Source organism: Ursus maritimus, unplaced genomic scaffold (assembly GCF_017311325.1).
Source record: "Ursus maritimus isolate PB19 unplaced genomic scaffold, ASM1731132v1 scaffold_28, whole genome shotgun sequence".
Taxonomy (NCBI): Eukaryota; Metazoa; Chordata; class Mammalia; order Carnivora; family Ursidae; genus Ursus; species Ursus maritimus.
In genome coordinates this window covers 11,361,480-11,379,652 of record NW_024425341.1, presented here as the reverse complement: position 1 = coordinate 11,379,652, position 18,173 = coordinate 11,361,480, and the positions used below count along the sequence as shown (strand labels likewise).

The window sequence follows — 18,173 nt, the reverse complement described above, 5'->3', positions numbered from 1 at the left end:
TCTTCAGGGAAAACAGTCCAAGAGAGAGGCAATCAGGGCTCAAATTCCAGTGGGGAGGGAGGAAGGAGAGAAGGCTCCACACCATCCTGCTATCCCAAACCCAACAGACACTTCCATCTCCTCCTCACAGCCTCCTCTCTACCCTTGCCAGCCTTTCCCCAGCAGCTCCTGGCCAGGAGCCCACCCAGTCTTCTGAAGGGCTCTCCTCAAACACCTGGGAAGTGGGGATGGGCAGAGGGGAAGAAGCCAAGTCAGGGAGTTGGCAGAAGCAGCCCACCCCTGCCTCCCACTTTGAGGGTCTTTGTCTGACCACTGCAGAGTTTCACTTGCACTTTGCAGTTCACTCAGCCCAGTGACTGCTGTCAGCTTAACTGACACCTGTGAGGGGTTAGGCTATGCTGCTAGGGGGACAGGAGTCCCAGCTTTGGGAGGTTTTACACCATTTCTTTCTTTTTTTTTTTTTTTTAAGATTTTATTTTTAAGTAATCTCTACACCCAACGTGGGACCTGAACTCCCAGCCCTGAGATCAAGAGTCGCACACTCTAAGGACAGAGGCAGCCAGGCGCCTCGCAACAACATTTCTTTTTCTTCTAATGGAAACATGTTTCCTCCTCCCTCTCCTGCAGGGCTCGAAGTTGTCCAGGTGAAGACCCCGTGCCCACTTGGTGGGGGACTCCTGTTACCTCAGAAACAGGCTTCCACTGTGAGTTTCTTTATAAGAGCTTGTTCTTTGCTTCTAGAAGTCGTTTCAATAAATATCCATCTGATTAGACTCTCATTTAAATAGTATCTGTGGTGGGGAGAGGAGTAGTTAAAACGTAATGAGATGGTTAGCAAATGGATCTGGGACTTTTCAGCTCTTATTCTGGTTTAATCAAAACCAACAGGCATTTTTAAAAAAAGATTTTATTTATTTATTTGACAGAAAGAGAGCATAAGCAGGGGAAACAGCAGAGGGGAGAGGGTGAAGCAGACCCCCAGCTGAGCAGAAAGCCCGACATGGGAGCCCCAGGACCCTGAGATCACGACCCGAGCCGAAGGCAGACGCTTAGCTGACTGAGCCACCCAGGCGCCGCCCCCCCCCCCATAACAGGCATTTTTAAGGCCCTGATCTGCCCACGCATCGCACTACGGAGTGGGGCTGGTATGTGGATGAGCAAGAGAACAGCCCAGCCCTGTCCTCCACAACATAGGTCCACAGGCCCAGGCGAGCACAGGGGACAGCTGCTGTGTCCAAGGAAGTCGGGAGTGCTTGTGTCTGAACTGGGTTTTTAATTAAGTGGGTGTTTGACAGGCAAAGACAAGGGCATTCAGAGCTGAAGAGACAGCTGAGGGGACAGTGTGACCAGTGTGGCATGGGCGGGAATGGTGCTGGGGCCGGGGAGAAGTTAGGGGTGGCTGAAGGCCTGCGTCCTTGGGGAGCAGTAGGGAGAGGCAGCTGGTAAGTTGGCTCGAGGGCTGATTGCAAAGGCCCTGGGGCACCCGGCACCGAATTGGGCTGTACTTACAAGCAACCAGAAGTCATCAAATGTGTGCTGGCCTGGTGTATTTCGTGTTTTAGGAAGGCAACTAGATGGACGAGAGAGAGGACATGTTGAGAACCAATCTGGAAGCTGTTAGAGGATAAAGCCCATGAAGCCTGCTTTAGGCAGAGGGATGCAGGGAAAGGGACATGTCTAGAGACACTTAGGATGTAGAACTGTGCTGAGCTGGGTACTGACGGTACGAGGAGTCAAGTCTGATAGAGAGCTTGCTGGTTTGGGAAAATAGGTGCCTACCACGCACTGTGCCAGGATACCTGAGGAGAGCTAACGCTTTTATAAACTGCCTTCTGGTATCATCTCAAACGAATCTAAGAATGGAATCGCCTAAAGATGTGGCAGAAGGCAAGAGAAGAGCTAAAGGAGGGCATATACAAAGGGAGGTTTGTTCTTTGTGCCCAGATGGAATCTGCTAGTTCTTCTCAGGTCTGCAATTGTGCCGTTGGTGCCAACCACTGTCTGGGGTATAAGTGGGACTCTCTCCAGACTCCCACATGACACATTTCTGGGAGACCCTCTGGATGAGAGCACAGGACGAATGCAATGCTGGAAGGACGTCGAGGGGGAGCTCTCTAGAAAGCAGCTGGAGCTTGCCTATCAGGAGATGGATGGGCTGGAAATCCAGGCTGCAAATAATTAGCATACCAGAGCCACTTGAAGCTGGGGGCGCAGCGGAAATCTCCCAAGGAGGGCCCAGGACAGGAACATCAGCATTCAGGGAGCAGCTGGGGAGGGGTGGCAGTGGAAATGAGACCTGAAGAGGACAAGGAGAGAGCAGAGACTAGGAATCTGCCACATGATGGACCGGGCTGTTTAGGGGCAAGGAAAGCCCGTGAGGGGAACCTTGCCCGGTGGGAGCGGGGGAATTGGGCAGGAGGTGGGCGCACTGCAAGTCAGGCAGTTACATCTGGACTCCTGTGCCCGTGTGCTAACTTCTCTCAGTCCAGATCCAGCGCTTGGCCCGCTGCTCATGGCTCCAACGGAGGCGCCGCCTTGACCTCTGGGGGCTCAGGCCGCTGCGATCAGAGGTAAAGAAAGAAGGGTCTTACAATTTCCCTTCACTCATCTGTGGGGGAAGAGCTTTTGGACCACTGCGCCAACGCCATTCTTCCTTGTTTGCACTGAGAAAAACTATCTCAGTGTAGATACCATGCAAAGATAATTCCGAGTGTGGCTTTGATCTTGTGGTAGCAACATTCCAGGAGAAAAATAAGAAAAAAAAGCTTGTTAAGAATCTGCTGCTTGTTGGTTGAGAGATTGGGTGTTGTGCTGATTGCTGAAAGTCCCAACGCTCAGCAGCTCAGGGGAGAAAGTAGGCCTTTGCTTTCGGAAGAACCGCATTGCATGTTCTCATCCTGGCAAGCCGGCTGCGATCTTCATGGTTAAGCACCTCTAATGGCTACCAGGTGTCAGCTGGAAATTTTACTTAACCAAACGAATAAACAACAGTACGTCATAGTGTCACGAAGAGTTTCTCCACCTCCAACACAGCACGAGCGAATCACATCTGTTAGAATTCTATCCTAGGTGCCAACAGACTTTTTAATACACGTATGATGTTTTGTAATTAGCTCTGAAGATTTTTAAAGTGGAATGTGATGGAATGGGGTTGGAGAACTTAACAATGACGTAATGGTTCTGCAAGTCAAACCGTTTTCTTTCTACTTTTCATAATCACACTGAAACAATACATATATTAATATGTACATATATTAGCATGCTTATTTCTTTGGTTTAATAAAAATCCTAATGGACAGGAGGTTGATTTTAGAAGTTTTTAACCATGCATAAAGCGACATAGGTTAGTTATTAGCCTGAAATAAATCCAAGAAAATTACAATCCTTTTGGTGGACTGGGGCCAAATGCAGATTTTTCAAGAAGAGGCATTTAACCCACAATTTTTCTTTTTAGGAAATTAGTATTTTTATTTGATTAATGATAGCAATCGATCATGTCCACATTCTGCCCTTTCCTCTTATCAATTCAGAAAATAGAATATATTCCATCTGCCCTCACTGCCCTTACCCCACATCTTCTTAATCTCATTAAGGCAGAATGGCTAAATAATAATAGTTGATGATAGCTTCTGATGAGAATTGGATCATTATAGAGATTGAGGAACATCCAACACTCAGGCTCAAAGGAGGCTGTGTATACGAGGAAATCTGTGAAGTCTCATTTCGACAATTTTATTTTGACGACTTATTCCCCTTGTTAAAAAAAATTTTTTTTTTCCTGGCCTGAACTTGAACCAGTAGGGTCATTTTTGTTCTGGATAGTTTTGGTTCTCATTCATTTCCTTGTGCCTAAGGTCTGCAATTGTGCCACTGGCGCCCACCGCCGTCTGCCATAGACGTGGGACTCTCACTCCAGAACCCCACACCTGTGCCATTTCTGGGCGACTCTCAGGGACTGCACTGGGCCTTGGGCTATACAAGTGGGCTCTTGAGGGCAGGGATCTCAGATCCCAAAGAGGGATAATAGGAGAATTCTGTCTGGTTAGATTCTCCAGTCTCCCTGACCTGCACTAGAAATATATTTTGAGTCTTCTTGTTGAAACCGTCTATTACATGTGATGAGAACAATGTCACTTACTCTTTCTTATTTGTCATGGCTCCCAAGAATCATGGAGATGTTTTTCAGGCCAAAATACTGGAGACCTTATCGCCTCAAACTTTCCAGTCAGAGTTGAAGCAGCTAGACATACGGCAAAAGCACATTGCTAATTTAATCATTCTTTTTTATTTCCTAAAACAAGACTCAAATGATTCTGAGTTAGAAGAGTAAGTGCACACACAGTCCAGTAGTGCTTGGTGCCGGAATGTTCTAGAAGATTCTGATCCAGGGTTGTCTCGTTACAATATGAAAGTCTGAAAAATCAATGTAGCTTCAACTTCATGGGGTGAAATAACATGGGTATTTGAGAAATGTAATACTACGAATTATAACATTAACTACCGTCTATTAGCCCCTCTGTTGTTCCGGGTTCTCTATTTTCTGCTTTGCATAGCTGCTCTCAAAGCCGAATCTGAGGACCCATCACGGTAGTCACCAGCTACTTCTCAGGGTCAGCACATCTGCTTCTCCTCACTTCCCGGCTTGCTCTGTTCCTTTCTTTTCTGTTCATCTTGATGCATACCCGTTCTTTATCTTAACCCACTTCAAATTTCTTTTGGCAAGAGGCAGCATTCTGCATACAGTTTGGGAACGATTTGTTTCTAAAGAGTAATTAATTGTGAAGGCTTTAGTTTGTTTTCAGCTCTAAAGAAATCAATGGTTTACCTGGAAGGCAGAAACAGCCATTCTTGTTAAATTATTCTGCTAATGTTTGCTTTGTAAACAGTGGTATTTTATGCAAACAAAATTGGAAAGTCTTGATTTGGGCCCTGTAGGGGCAAAGGTCTTCCTTCTCTTACTGAGTATCCGCTGGTAGGGCTTCCTGAGGGAGGCTTTGTCATTTCCACACCCCTGGGGATCATAAGGGACACATAATCTTTACACTTGTACTTCCTGAACAATTTACGTGTGTGCGTATAGTGTATGTGTGATCACGTCTTTAAGCTGCTTCACCACGCCCTGACGAGCCCTCCGCAATTCCTGCAGAATACTTTTGCACAATGACCCAACTGAAATATGAACTGTTCAGAAAGAATTTAGATTTTCAGAGAGGAGGACAGTTGCCCACTGACAAGGACTCCGGCCCTTGGCAAGCTGATTCTGAGGGGGCCGTCAGAAACCTCAGAGGGATAATGAACACGTCCACTGAAGGGCAGGAAAAGCCACCGCCAGCTGGCTGCTCCCTGCCTTCACCTGGGTGCTGTTCCGTCGGGGTGGCTGCTCCCTCTGGAGGGGATAGTCCATTATTTAGCACAGGCACACTGCCTTTGGGGGAGGCTTTGGAGAAGTAGGGAGGAGACCGACAGTTGGGTCATTGCTTAGAAATCAGTGTTGTGGACTACAGATGCTCTCGTGAAGGTCCAGAGCCTTCAAGCAAGGTTTATCAGAAATACACAACAGAGCAAATGGTCCTGAGAGTCTGAAGAGGAAGGCAGTTCAAAGTCGCTAAATGGGGGCTTTGTTATTAAGAGCCCTAATCTAGTAAGGCTCTAAGGTAAAACCCATAATCCAGACTTGATGTTTTTGTGTTTTAATGTTTGTTCTGGTGAGGTACTGTTTTCACCCAGCAGGGGTAAGAGTGGGTGGGAAGGATGGACCTTAAGGCAATGGAAGGATTTTCACTTCTTCTTTTCTTTTTCTTAAAAGATTTTATTTATTTATTGGACAGAGAGAGAGACAGCGAGAGAGGGAACACAAGCAGGGGGTGTGGGAGAGGGAGAAGCAGGCTTCCCTCTGAGCAGGGGGCTTGATGCGGGGCTCGATCCCAGGACCCTGGGACCACGACCTGAACTGAAAGTAGACGCTTAATGACTGAGCCACCCCCAGGCACCCCTCTACCTGTACTGCCTGGAAAATGCCTCCGTTGTAATGTCAAGTAGTACAAAATAAAGCCGAGCAGTCTTGCATATTTACACCGGGGCCTTAGTTATGCAAAAATATGGATAGGTAAAACACTAGTAGAAAATATAATAGAACGGCAGCAGCGGTGTCTCTTTATGTTGAGGCTGTAAATGTTTCCTTTCGCTTTTCTTTCTTCTAAATTTCATGTACTAAATGAGACCTATTTATCATGAAACTGAAATCTGGAAAAAAAAATCCTAGCCTTATTCTGCAATTTATACCACACATTTTTGCCTGAAAAATCCCATCACATGCAATTAATAGTCTTCAACCTTGAGGGTATGTGTCAGCTGGGAAGCTTTTAAATTTTTCAGGGACTGTGAAGTCTGGCATGCAGAGCTGATGTGCAGCCAAGGTTGAGGACCATTGAGCTGATGGTTGCCACAGACTTTCTCATTCATCTGGGTATCTCTCCTGCGACGTCCATGACAAACAGGGCTCTGGACTAGAATCACTGAAGCTGAAGGGAGTGTCTGCAGCCACCCGCTACTATGAATAGTGGATAACAGAGTGTGGGTCTCCTGGGTGCATCCATTTGAACAGGATTCCCCACTGAGGTTTCCATGTCACTTACTAGCTTAATGGGAACTGGAAAATAGTCGAAGTTAATTCTTAACGCAATATTCATTCAATTTCATTTTTCAGAAAAGCGCAGATCTCACAGCACTCTGGAAATGGGAAAGGATTTGTGAAATAAAATATATATGGGGCACTACAGGTTGGGGTTCACCTCTTCAGATGACTGATATTAACCAATAGATCACTCATGACAACTTTTTTTCTTTTTAAAGCTTTTATTTATCTGAGAGAGAGCGAGAGCACAAGCAGGGGGAACAGTAGAGCGAAAGGGAGAAGCAGGCTCCCCGCTGGGCACAAAGCCCGACTCAGGGCTCAATCCCAGCACCCTGGGATCATGACCTGAGCTGAAGGCTTAACCAACTGAACCATCCAGGTGCCCCAACCATGACAACTTTTAAGCTGAATATTCAGGAAGGCATCTGTCTTTTTAGCTAAATGTGTGTGGGAGTGGGTGGACGGCAAGGTGGCAGTGGTAGTGATGGTGACCAGGATCTGAAACTGTAATATGGGAAGTGACACAAATTCCTCAAGGCTTGGACTGCAGTAAAGGTAAGAGACGTAAATCAACATAATGGAGATTCTGATCTAAAAGTAAGATCGGGGCGCCTGGGTGGCTCGGTGGGTTAACGATCTGCCTTAAGCTCAGGTCATGATCCCAGGATCCCGGGATCAAGACCTGCATTGGGCTCCCTGCTCAGTGGGGAGCCTGCTTCTCCCTCTTCTGCTTCCCCTACTTGTGCTCTGCCTCTTTCTCTCTGTCAAATAATTAAAATCTTAAAAAAAAATAAATAAAAGTAAGATCATTGTTTATGTAAAGTCTTCTCTCTTAATTATCATCTCCATAGGAAAAGAGAATATTTCCAGATTCTAGAGGCTATCATAAATGAATAGTCCCCCCAATCCAGGCATCCAGACAAGCAAATTCATTTTCAGTTGAGTGAACAGGAGACACAGATGGGGTGTCCCTCAGCCACTGTTCCCCTGTACAGAAGTTGCCCGTGGTCAGCCCAGCAGCTGCAGTCACATGGGCCTTCCTGGCTATGGTTGATGAGACTAGCAATGGGTTGAGCAGAGTCTCCATCCTGAGAGTTCTGAATTGGGATTGTGAGATGTTAGGGAGTCATTCCAGCAGGTCAGTGAACAGAGGACCCGTAAACCAGGGAGTGAGGGCAACTGTAGTGGGTCATGTGCACACATAAGCAGTGATTGCCCATTTGCTGAGACGAACAGAGTGGATAATATGAGGGAACTTGAGCAAGGGAGGCTGACTGCTGGCTTCATGGTCCAGTCCTACGTGGATCCCAGCTCTGCTTGATGTCCTTGGATTCCACTAGCCATCTCGAGAGCCTTCCATAAGAGCCTTTTTGCTTCAACTAGTTTGAAGTGATGTCTTTACCTTGTGACCCAGAAAGCCTTGACTAGCAAAGTACATAACCTGACCAGTAATTAACACTGAGAAAGAAATGTAAATGGAAGCAACATTAAGAACGTATTAGTCATTTCTCTCTGCTGAAAATTTTAGAGCAGTCATTCTTAGCTTTTGGGGAGTGGTAGCAGTTAGAATTCTTTAAGAAGCTGATGGAAGTTACGGACCTTCTCTTTAGGGGAAAAAAACCCCACATTTTGCATATGATCTGTGTACCACAGGGTAAATACTTAGGTAATCAGTGTTTTGATTTGAGCCTTAATAAATGTACATAGGTACCTGTCATTCTCATTGTGTCACCCCTTTAGGTTATGAGCTTCTTTCTAAAGGAGGAAACCAGTTTTCTCTATAAATTTTAGTTCCTTTAACTTGATGGCTCAATCAGAATTACTCAATGAAGTTATTACCATCTGCTAAATCATGGGATATATATGGTATCAAAATACTTTTTCATAATTTTAAAATACTTTTTTGAATGCAAGTCATGATCTGTACACCAAACATAAAGTCTTATTAAGGTGGATTAAGGGTACTTCACATTGAAATCAAACACCCTCTTCTGTAGGCCAGGCTTTTCTTCCCTCTATTGAACTTGTAATTTATCGAAGGGCCCAAGTAGCTACAAGTCAGACTGTATTTGAATCCAGTCTCTACTACTTACCACATAACCTTGGGCAAGTTCTCTAGTCCTTTGAGACTAAATTTCCTCATTGGCAAATGAGGTCAACAGCGGTATCTAATCATACGGTTTTTTTGAGGTTTTAGTAAGATATTCCATTTAAAGCACTTGGGAAAATGCCTAGCACAAGATAATAAATATTAATTTATTATCTAGATGAACTGACATAGAAATTGAGTCACAATATACTGTGAACTCGCTTCTCTTGCAAGGCCTTTTCTCCTGACTTGTCCTGCATACTTACACTGATTGAGTAAGGGCCAGGACTGAGTCAGGGTCGAGGTCCATTCAAGGCTGTACTCTTTGTGAAACTCCCTCCCTCTCTTAGACAGAACGAGTGACCCCTTCGGGCTTCCCTGGGTATTCCTCCTCACTGAACTGGAATCCACTGTGTAGCTGGGTTCCATCTCCAGACTCTGAGACAGGGACTGTATTATTCTCCTCCTCTGTATCCCATAAGACAATTTGTTGAATAAATACATGAGTAAAGAAGCACAGTAAAGAGACAGTAGGGAAGGAGACTCCTGCCCTCTCCCTCTCATTGATCAGAGCCTGAGAGAAAGCAAAGGAAGAGGTTACAGAAGTGAAGAGGTTGGTGTGAGAATAAAAAGGATCCTACAAACTTAGGGAAAGACTGATAGTTCTGTAGCCATGGTAACAAGGAGCCACCAAGAACTGGTTTGAAGTCTCTTCAATCTATCCGTGACAACTAGCTGAAGTGAACATGCTTTTGCAAACCAACTGGTGTTGGCTCTTGCTTATGAAAATCAGCCAATAAATTAGGATGGACCCGCTCCAATAAAAATGCACCCGAGCACCAGCCAATCCACAGGTCTCACCCGAGCAACCACACTTCCACCGATGATGTCAACCCACTCACACTTCTGAAAGCGCGCCAATCCATGAATTCCACACTTCTCGAAAACCCTACATGAGATCAGCAGTCTGCTCTGTTTCTGGAGACCATGCCTGACAAACACATTTCTCCCTTACTGGAGCCAGCAATGCGTTCAGTTTTGTCCTTTTATTTTAGATATTGGGAAACAGTCTCATCATCCTTTCCCAATTCTGATGTAGACAATTTTTGTATTTAGATAAATTTCATGTAACATAATTCACAATCTTAAACATTTTAGTGTACAATTCAGTGATTTTTAGTAATAGTCACACTGCTGTGCAACCATCATCCCTGTTCAATTCCAGAATATTTCCTTTATCCTAAAAGGAAGCTTTGAATTCCCAATTGCCCTTCTCTTCACCACCTGCCAACCACTAGTCCACTTTCTGTCTCTGCAGGCTTGCCTATTCTTGACACATCAGATGAATGGAATCATACAGCATGTGGCCTTTTGGGTCTGGCTTCTTTTACTTCAGCATGTTTCAAGGTTCATCCATGTTGGAGGATGGATCCATACTTCATTCTTTTTTATGGCCAAATAATATTCCACTGTACAGACAGAATACATAGTTTTTTTTATCCATTCTTCTGTAAACGGATACTTGGGTTGTTTCTACCTTTTGGCTATTGTGAATAATGCTGCTGTGAACACTGGTGTACAAATATCTGTTTGTGAGCATCTGTTTTCAATTGGCTGACAATTTTTTTTCAGGACTTTGACTACATCACCCTAGGGGTACCTGGCTGCCTCGGTGAGAGGAACTTGCGACTCTTGATCTCGGGGTTGTGAGTTTGAGCCCCACCCTGGGTGTGGAGATTACTTTAAAATAAAATCTGAAAAATAAATAAATAAATAATAAACCAACCCACCACCCTAATGCCTTCTAGCCTCCATGACTTTTTAAAAATTTCTTTTATTATTCAAAAAAACTTCCATTTTTTTATTTAGCTAACTCTGTGCTTGTACCTTCAACATTTTCACGACAACTTCCTGCTCCTCAGTAAGGAAAGCATGCTTGATCCCGTCATGAGCAAACTTAGCACACATGGAACCACCACATGTCCTGCTGACGTGTTTTTTCATTTTAGACAACGTCCTAAGAACTGTAGGTCTCACAGCATGAAGTCCTCGAACTGGCTTGGGCACACACCCTGTGCGGATTCTGGTGCTTTCCCAACCTTCTAGGTATAAAGTTACATGATTCTACTACCAAGGGTTTGGGACAGCCTAGTTTTGCTAAAGGCTGTATCATAGGACAGCCTACGATAGCACGTCAAATGTGGGGTCATCCTGAATGCCTACAGATGCCATCCCTGGAAGAGGAAAAAGCTCCATGATCTCTGACGAGAAATCAGCCAGTAAGTTTACTGAAGATCCATTTTATGTGATGAGTTGCTTGTCCAGAACAGGCAAATCCAGATACTGGGAGTAGATTGGTGGTTGGCAGGGTTAGGAGGAAGAAGGAATGAGAAATAACTGCTCACGGGCATGGAGTTTTCTTTTTGGAGTGATAAAAATGTTTAAAAAAGAAAGTAGTAAGGATGATTGCATAGCTCTGTGAATGTATCAAAATCCCCCAAATTGTCCATTTTAACAGGATAAATTATGTCTTGAGCTGCTGTAGAAAAATCTAAATTTGGATGTCTCAAAGGCATCTCAAAATCAATGTCCCCAACATCAAATTCTTGTTCTTTAATATCAAACGCTGTCTTCTTCCTGTGCTCTCTAGAGCTCAGTGAGTGGACCACCGTTCATCTCCTTACACAATAGAAACCCTGGGTCTTGCTTGCCACCTTGTTACTCCCTGCCCCCGATATTTAGTCCATCCCTGAATCCTGTCAATTTTACCTCCTCAACGGCTCTGTAATTTTTCCATCGGCCCCTATCTTTAACAGTCCATCGCAAAGCCACCAGCTCTCGTTAACGACCCCTTTTATCTGGCTTCCCCGTGTGCGCGCGCTCGCCCTCTTCAATTTGCCAGCCCCGCGGCAGCTGGATCGCTCAACAGACCAGGCACGTACTAAGTACATCAGCAAAGCAGGTCACTTACGAATTGAGGCAAAATTTCTTGGAAAATTTTGATATTCTGTATCAGTTAGGGTATGACATCTCTGTAAGTAACAGAAAGCCCAGCTCACGCTTGCTGAGATGGGGGAAAACATATTATCTCACCTGAGAAGTCCAGAGTTAGGTCGGCTCTAAGGTTAAGTTCAGCCATGTCTTGAGGCGCCTATCTTTTCCATACTGCCATTCTGCGGCCTCGCCTCAGGGACGTAAGGGGGCTGCCAGCAGCAAATAGGCAGCATGCTCCCCTAGTCACATCTGGTGATAGAAGGAAAATCTCCCTCAAGGATAAGTTCCTTCCTGAGCTTGCATTAGGCAAATTTAAGTTATCGGCCTATCTGTAGACCAGGGGAAGGCCAAACACTCATCGGCATGGGCTGATTCAGGTCCACCTGTGGGCTGGACGGACAGCTGAATCAAATTTGAGAATCCGCTGAGGAAGCGGAAGGCGGGGATGGGCACTTACCCTGGGTCCAGTAATACGGCTCTTCTTTTCGGCAAGACACGAAATACAGGGAAGAGGCCCTAATATACTGCAGAAAGAGGAAGCTAACTTTAGCAAAATACCATTTACAGCATGAGGTTTCCCCCTTCATATTTCAATATTCAAAACTCAAAGGCATTTTCTGTCATCTGGCACAAACGAGAAATTTAACAATTTATCTGTAACTCAGTAAAGAGCTTTCCAATTTTTCTTACCGCATTACAATAAAGTCAAATGTAAAGATTATCATATGGGATCAAGTGTAGATTATTCTTTTTCCAGTTATAAAATATATTGAGCCTGATGGCCGAGGTTCACTAACCACAGGGGTAAATACAAGTCAAACACTTCCCTTCTGGGCTCTACGCATTTAAGCAATATATACCACACGTCCACAATTGTGCCAGTCAGCCTTAAGTGAAACGAAAACATATCTGAGGCACAGTTATGGGATAAGCTGAAAGACCTGAAACCATTCTTTCAGCTAATAGACCTAGATATATTATAGGTAACTGAATTCTAAAAACCCGCTGTATTAAAAATCAAGTGCATTTAACCCAGAGATAAGGGCTTCCAGGTGTAATCTTTCTAAAAATGAGGTTATTAGTTGACAGTACGTACAAATCACTAGCAAGCGTTCCCCTACCTATGTGCGGTTGGTAGCTCGTGGAAGTCTATGGTAGCAGCTCTCTTCCCCAGGCAGCCAGGATCTACAGCTGGTCACTTAAAGAGAACAGTCGGTTAGAGCAGGCAATCACAAAATTATAATAGAAATCCTTAAAATGTTATTTTTAATTAAAAACATACAAGTCTATTCATCCATCATTCCTTTGATATCGGGCTAAAAGGCCTTTTCTTGGAGTGGGGTCTATGGATGGGGGCAGTACGTAAGCCATGCGTTACCACGAGCAATAGTGCCGTCAATTTTAGTTTCAGTGGAGTGAGGACTCAAGACACCTGTGGAGAAAACGGAGGGCAGAATTCCGCTGGATTTTGACAACCCTTTTCTCCACCCAAACTTACAGGTTTGTTTCACCCATACCTAATTCCACAGCAGTTTTTCTTGAGACGTGATACAGACCTACCTTTAGAGATAAGTCCTGATATCCGATAGGTCTTTGTCAGGTCTTCCCAAGCATTCAACTTATTTTCATAGAGACCACAACCCTCTTCACGCTCCTCTTCATCTGCTTTGGGTAATATTGAATTAAATTATGTAATTACGAAGTACAACTTGCATAAACAAGTTTGGGAACAAATGACTGACTTCTGGAAAGCATACAACTCAGGAAGAAGTGATTAGCCCATCAGGGACTAGCCTACTTATTAGTCGTAAAAATTGCGTGGGCCTCAGCCTTCGGAATGTTTTCCACACAGAACAGAGATGGTTCAAAGGTCTGAGCCGCAGGAAGGCGGAGTCGGTTTTAGAAACAGAAAATCTAAATTCAGAAACAGCATTTAAATTTATATGAAGTTATGAACTCTTTTGGGAGGAATGCTAATGAATAGGATTTGAGCAAACCTTTCTTTACAGAGCTTCCGGTAGGGCCAGCAAGGCTTCTCTGGGGGAGGGCATAATGTGTGAGCCTGCTGTTGGAGGTGTTCAGGGTCACTGGGTCTGCTCTTGGTGAATGCTCCAAAATATTAAAATATCTCTCCTTGAAGGCAAGAAAGGAACTGTTCCTCATTTATGTTTAAGAAAATATTGAAGTCTAGCTTTTGGCTTTCAGCTCAGAGGAGGCCAAGGTGTAACTGTCTGTGGTTGTCCCGAATCTGGGTTCACCCAACATCAGCCGCCTCCGCCATGCTGCCTAAGTTTGACCCCAGTGAGATCAAAGTTGCATACGTGAGGGGAACCAGTGGGCAAGTTGAGTCCACGTCTGTCCTGGCACGATCGGCTCCCTGGGTCTTTCTCCAAAAAATGTTGGTGATGACATCACCAAGGCAACAGGTGATTGGAAGGGTCTGAGGATTACCGTGAAACTGATGTGCAGAACAGACAGGCCTGGATTGAAGTGGTACCTTCTGCCCCTGCCCAGATTATCAAAGCCCTCAAGGAACCACCGAGAGACAGAAAGAAGCAGAAAAAACACTAAGCACAGTGGAAATAGTACTTTTGATGTGATTGTCAATGCTGCCCAACAGATGCGGCACCGCTCTTTTGAGCCAGAGAACTCTCTGGAACCACCCAGTCCGTGGGCTGCAACGTTGATGGCCGCCCCCCTCATGATATCACAGATGATATCAACAGTGGTGCAGTGGAATGCCCAGCTCGTTAAAAACTAGAAAGGAAAATATTTCAATAAAGAATCATCTGACAACCAAAAAAAAAAAAAAATCGAAATCTAAAGTAGCCTTACTATGGGTCAGATTACTAAGGATAATAAAATTCTCCAAGAGAACCAATTTGCTAATCACTAGGGGGAGAGCGATCCTGTTTCCTAGTGCCCTCTTGTGATAAAACAGCAGGTCTACAGCTTTAAGAGTCAGGTGTCTGAAAGATCCTCATCCCCTTCATTAATGGTTGGACCGCACACTAAGAACTAGCCACCAAAATGAAAAAAGCAGTGGGGCTTGAGGGTGGGCCACGGGATTAGAAGTATTTCCTCCCCACCCCCTAAGGACCTAAAATGAAATTGTATTATTTTAGAAGTAAAAACAACAAAACACCACCACGATTTACCACCAGTTAGTTAATAATAAGCAGAACCACTTTAAAGTTTTGGACGGAACGACATATAGCCTTAACATGAGGACCATCTTTTAGTAATTCTTTTTTTTTTTTTAAGATTTTATTTTTAAGTAATCTCTACACCCAATGTGGAGCTTGAACTCACAACCCAGAGATCAAGAGTCGTATATTCTACCAACTGAACCGGCCAGGCATCCCCCTCTTCTAGTATTCTTCCTGAATTCAGAGGAAAGACCAGTAATTCTTACTAAGTTTTCCTATTGTTTTGTCTCACGCTGCTTAAGAACTTTAAAAATAACAAAGACTAATAAGCAAGGCAAATCCTCAGCTGCTTTCCTAACCAGCATGTAGGAAGCCCAATGTATTATGGAATCTCTAAAGGGCAGTGCTGAATGGGGTTAAGATCATGAACTCTGGAGCCAAATGCCATTTACTAGCCAGAGACCTTGGGACAGTCACTTAGCCTGTCTGTGCCTCGATTTCCACATCTGTGAAATGGTGGTAATATTACTTACCTGTTTAGAGAACTAAATGACTTCATGTGTAATCAATCAGTTATACGTAAACTGCTTGTAACAGTGCCTGACATGTAGTAGCTTCTATACATTTAATAAATAAATGCAAATTTAAAAAACATTGGTGAGTTTACTAAGTATATATTAAGAATAGTTTTTGTGGAGGCACCTGGCTGTCTCAGTTCGTAGAGTGTGACACTCTCTTATTCAACATTCTGACCCTTCGGGATCTTTATTAATAATAATTTCTACTTAGCCTAGAGAAGTTAAACCTATGCTTAATGAGATATATACGTAGGGACAAGTCATCTAAATTTCTAAAAAGATGGTGTTTGGAAAAGGTTATGACAAAGACCTCTGATAATGTCATGTGCCATCCCCATTAATAAAGAGAAGTTCTTCCTGAACCCGTCTTCCCCAATGTGGAGCTAGCGAGGACCCCAGGCATAAACGGACATGTGTGACTTTAGAATATGAACCTGAATTCTTAGATGCTCTTCCCTTCAAAAGGTGGAGCATAATCCCCTTCCCCTTGAGTATGAGAAAGACTTAGTGACTTTCTTGTAAGAAATAAAATGAAGGGATGCTTGGGTGGCTCAATCAATTAAGTGTCTGCCTTCAGCTCAGGTCATAATCTCGAGGTCCTGACGTCGAACCCTGCACCGGGCTCCCTGCTCAGCGGAGAGTCTTCTTGTCCCTCTCCCTCTGTCCCTCCCTCATGCTTGTGCATGCTCTCTCTCAAATAAATAAATAAAATCTTTAAAAATAAATAAATAAAATGAAGTGGAGTGATGGTGATAACTTCAGAGACAAGGTCCTTCCTCGCTTGGATCTGAAGGAAGCTGAGGGAAGCCAGCTGCCAGGTCACGAGGACACCCAACAGCCCAGCGGAGAGGCTCACATGGTATAGAATGGAGACCTCCTGCCAACAGCGCTGTGAGGCAGTCATCTTGTAAGTGGACCAGCCAACCCCAGTCAAATCTTCAGAGGACTGCAGGTCTGACTGACTGCTGGAGAGAAACATGAGGCACACTGAGCCAGAACCACCAGCTGAGCCACTCCTAGATTCGATCTGCAGAAACCATGTAAGATAATGAATGTTCACTGTATTAAGCTGCTACCTTTTGCGGTAATTTTCTACACAGAGCAAATAACTATTCTAGTGTGTGTTCATGGATGAATAAGAGAGCAGTGTGAAGTACGCTTTCTAGACCCGATACTATCCAACTGGCGATCTATCATCTTGACCCAAGAGCTATTGCTGCCTTGCAGTAAGATGCTGTGATAAAATGGTTTCTTTCTTCTTCCTGCCCAGTTGCTACTTTCTATGTCCCAAGTATGTCAGGGTTTGTCCTACCCCTTAGCATAATTGCCCAGGATGTCTGTGACGAAGTCTGAGTTACAGTCTCAGCAAGACAGAGACTGTTAGTAAGGGAACACCTGCTACGGAGAAGCCCCCAAGGGTGAAGTTTGCACAGTACAGTGTCTGGGCTTTGGTTCTTTGTCCTAAAGGGTCAGAAATGGTATTTTTCAGAATGTTCAGAACTCACAGACTAAATTGACAGACTTGGGGGCCGAACTATACAAACTAAATTCACACAAGGCTAACGTATAAATGAGAAAGCTTCTCTGAATTTGCTATGCGTAGAATGGAATTCTGGCGCTCTCATCCAGAGTCCCTCCCTTTCCTGAATGATAGCCTGGAGGTCATACTAGCAAATCAGAAAGTGGTTCAGTTAAGCTTGTAATTAGAGCCCAAAGTGGGGAGTCTCAAGGTATGCTCTTCCCAAGCCACAGCAAGTCTTGATAAACTGATACTACCTGAAGAAGAGAACATTTCTGGTCACTAAACTGCTCACATCTTGGATTCAGCACCTCCCCTCCACGGATAACACTGCACTTACACTGTCATATTCTGTTTCTCCAAATTCTTGGCAAATCGACTATTTCTGTTCACATTTTCTTTCCTCAGTGAGTTAGTATCACTTAAAAACCACAGTGTACCTAGGAAACACTGGGGCTCACCTCACCACATGCTGACTTAATTAGTTTAAATCTCTGGGGGTATCTTATTACCATGTCCTTGGAGGTGTCTCACTGCTGTGTTCACATATTACCTGTATAATTTGGAACAGAGGACATTTATTAGCATATCAGAGCTTGTCCAGAGATAATATTTTGGAATTGGCATAACCTCTGAAAGGCAGTTTTGTAATTTCTGATCTTTTATCTAGAAAATTTCCATGATCAACAAAATCCTAAATTGAGATTACCAAGGGCAGAAAATTGAATAAATAACAGTTATCAAAAATGGGACATTTATGTGATGTTACCTTTTTTTCAATCCACCACATGTAGTAGTAGTCTTCTAACCTGAGTCTTGAGTGTTCTTACCAAAATTGAATCATTCAAATTTGGAACAAAGGCTAATTTGTACCTGTCAGTTTCAGAACTTCAAAAATTGTTTTTACTATATAATTAAATATTTAATTTCAAGAAAAAGTATTTTAGTATTGAATGTCTTAGTATTAATCAACAGCTACTGATTCAAAAATCGAAAAGTATGTTCCATCAAATATATGCATTTGAATTATTAAACCTTAGAATTATGATAAAATCCTCAATATGTTGCCATTATGTAATTAGATAAATTAGATAAATTATAACAACATCACCAGTCATTAGTTGTGTGCCAAAATCATTTCATAAATTTATAAATATATCAAAATCTCTTTTAGTTTCATTGTCTCCAGAAACCCAGGACCACTCAATGG

The 18,173-nt window shown here is 43.8% G+C and overlaps 1 long non-coding RNA gene across 2 annotated transcripts; it reads right to left on the bottom strand.

Moving 5' to 3' along the window:
- Positions 1–799: 799 nt before the first annotated feature.
- LOC103659088 lies at positions 800–17,214 on the bottom strand. 2 transcript variants are annotated; one of them, XR_005838253.1, is made up of 7 exons: positions 13,278–17,214; positions 13,000–13,149; positions 12,839–12,915; positions 12,175–12,241; positions 11,817–11,966; positions 2,188–2,296; positions 800–1,570 (listed from the first exon to the last, which is right to left on the bottom strand). It is a non-coding gene; the product is annotated as an uncharacterized LOC103659088 (long non-coding RNA). The 2 variants fall into 2 exon arrangements; XR_567387.2 differs by having other exon boundaries at positions 800–2,296.
- Between the last annotated feature and the right edge of the window lie 959 nt (positions 17,215–18,173).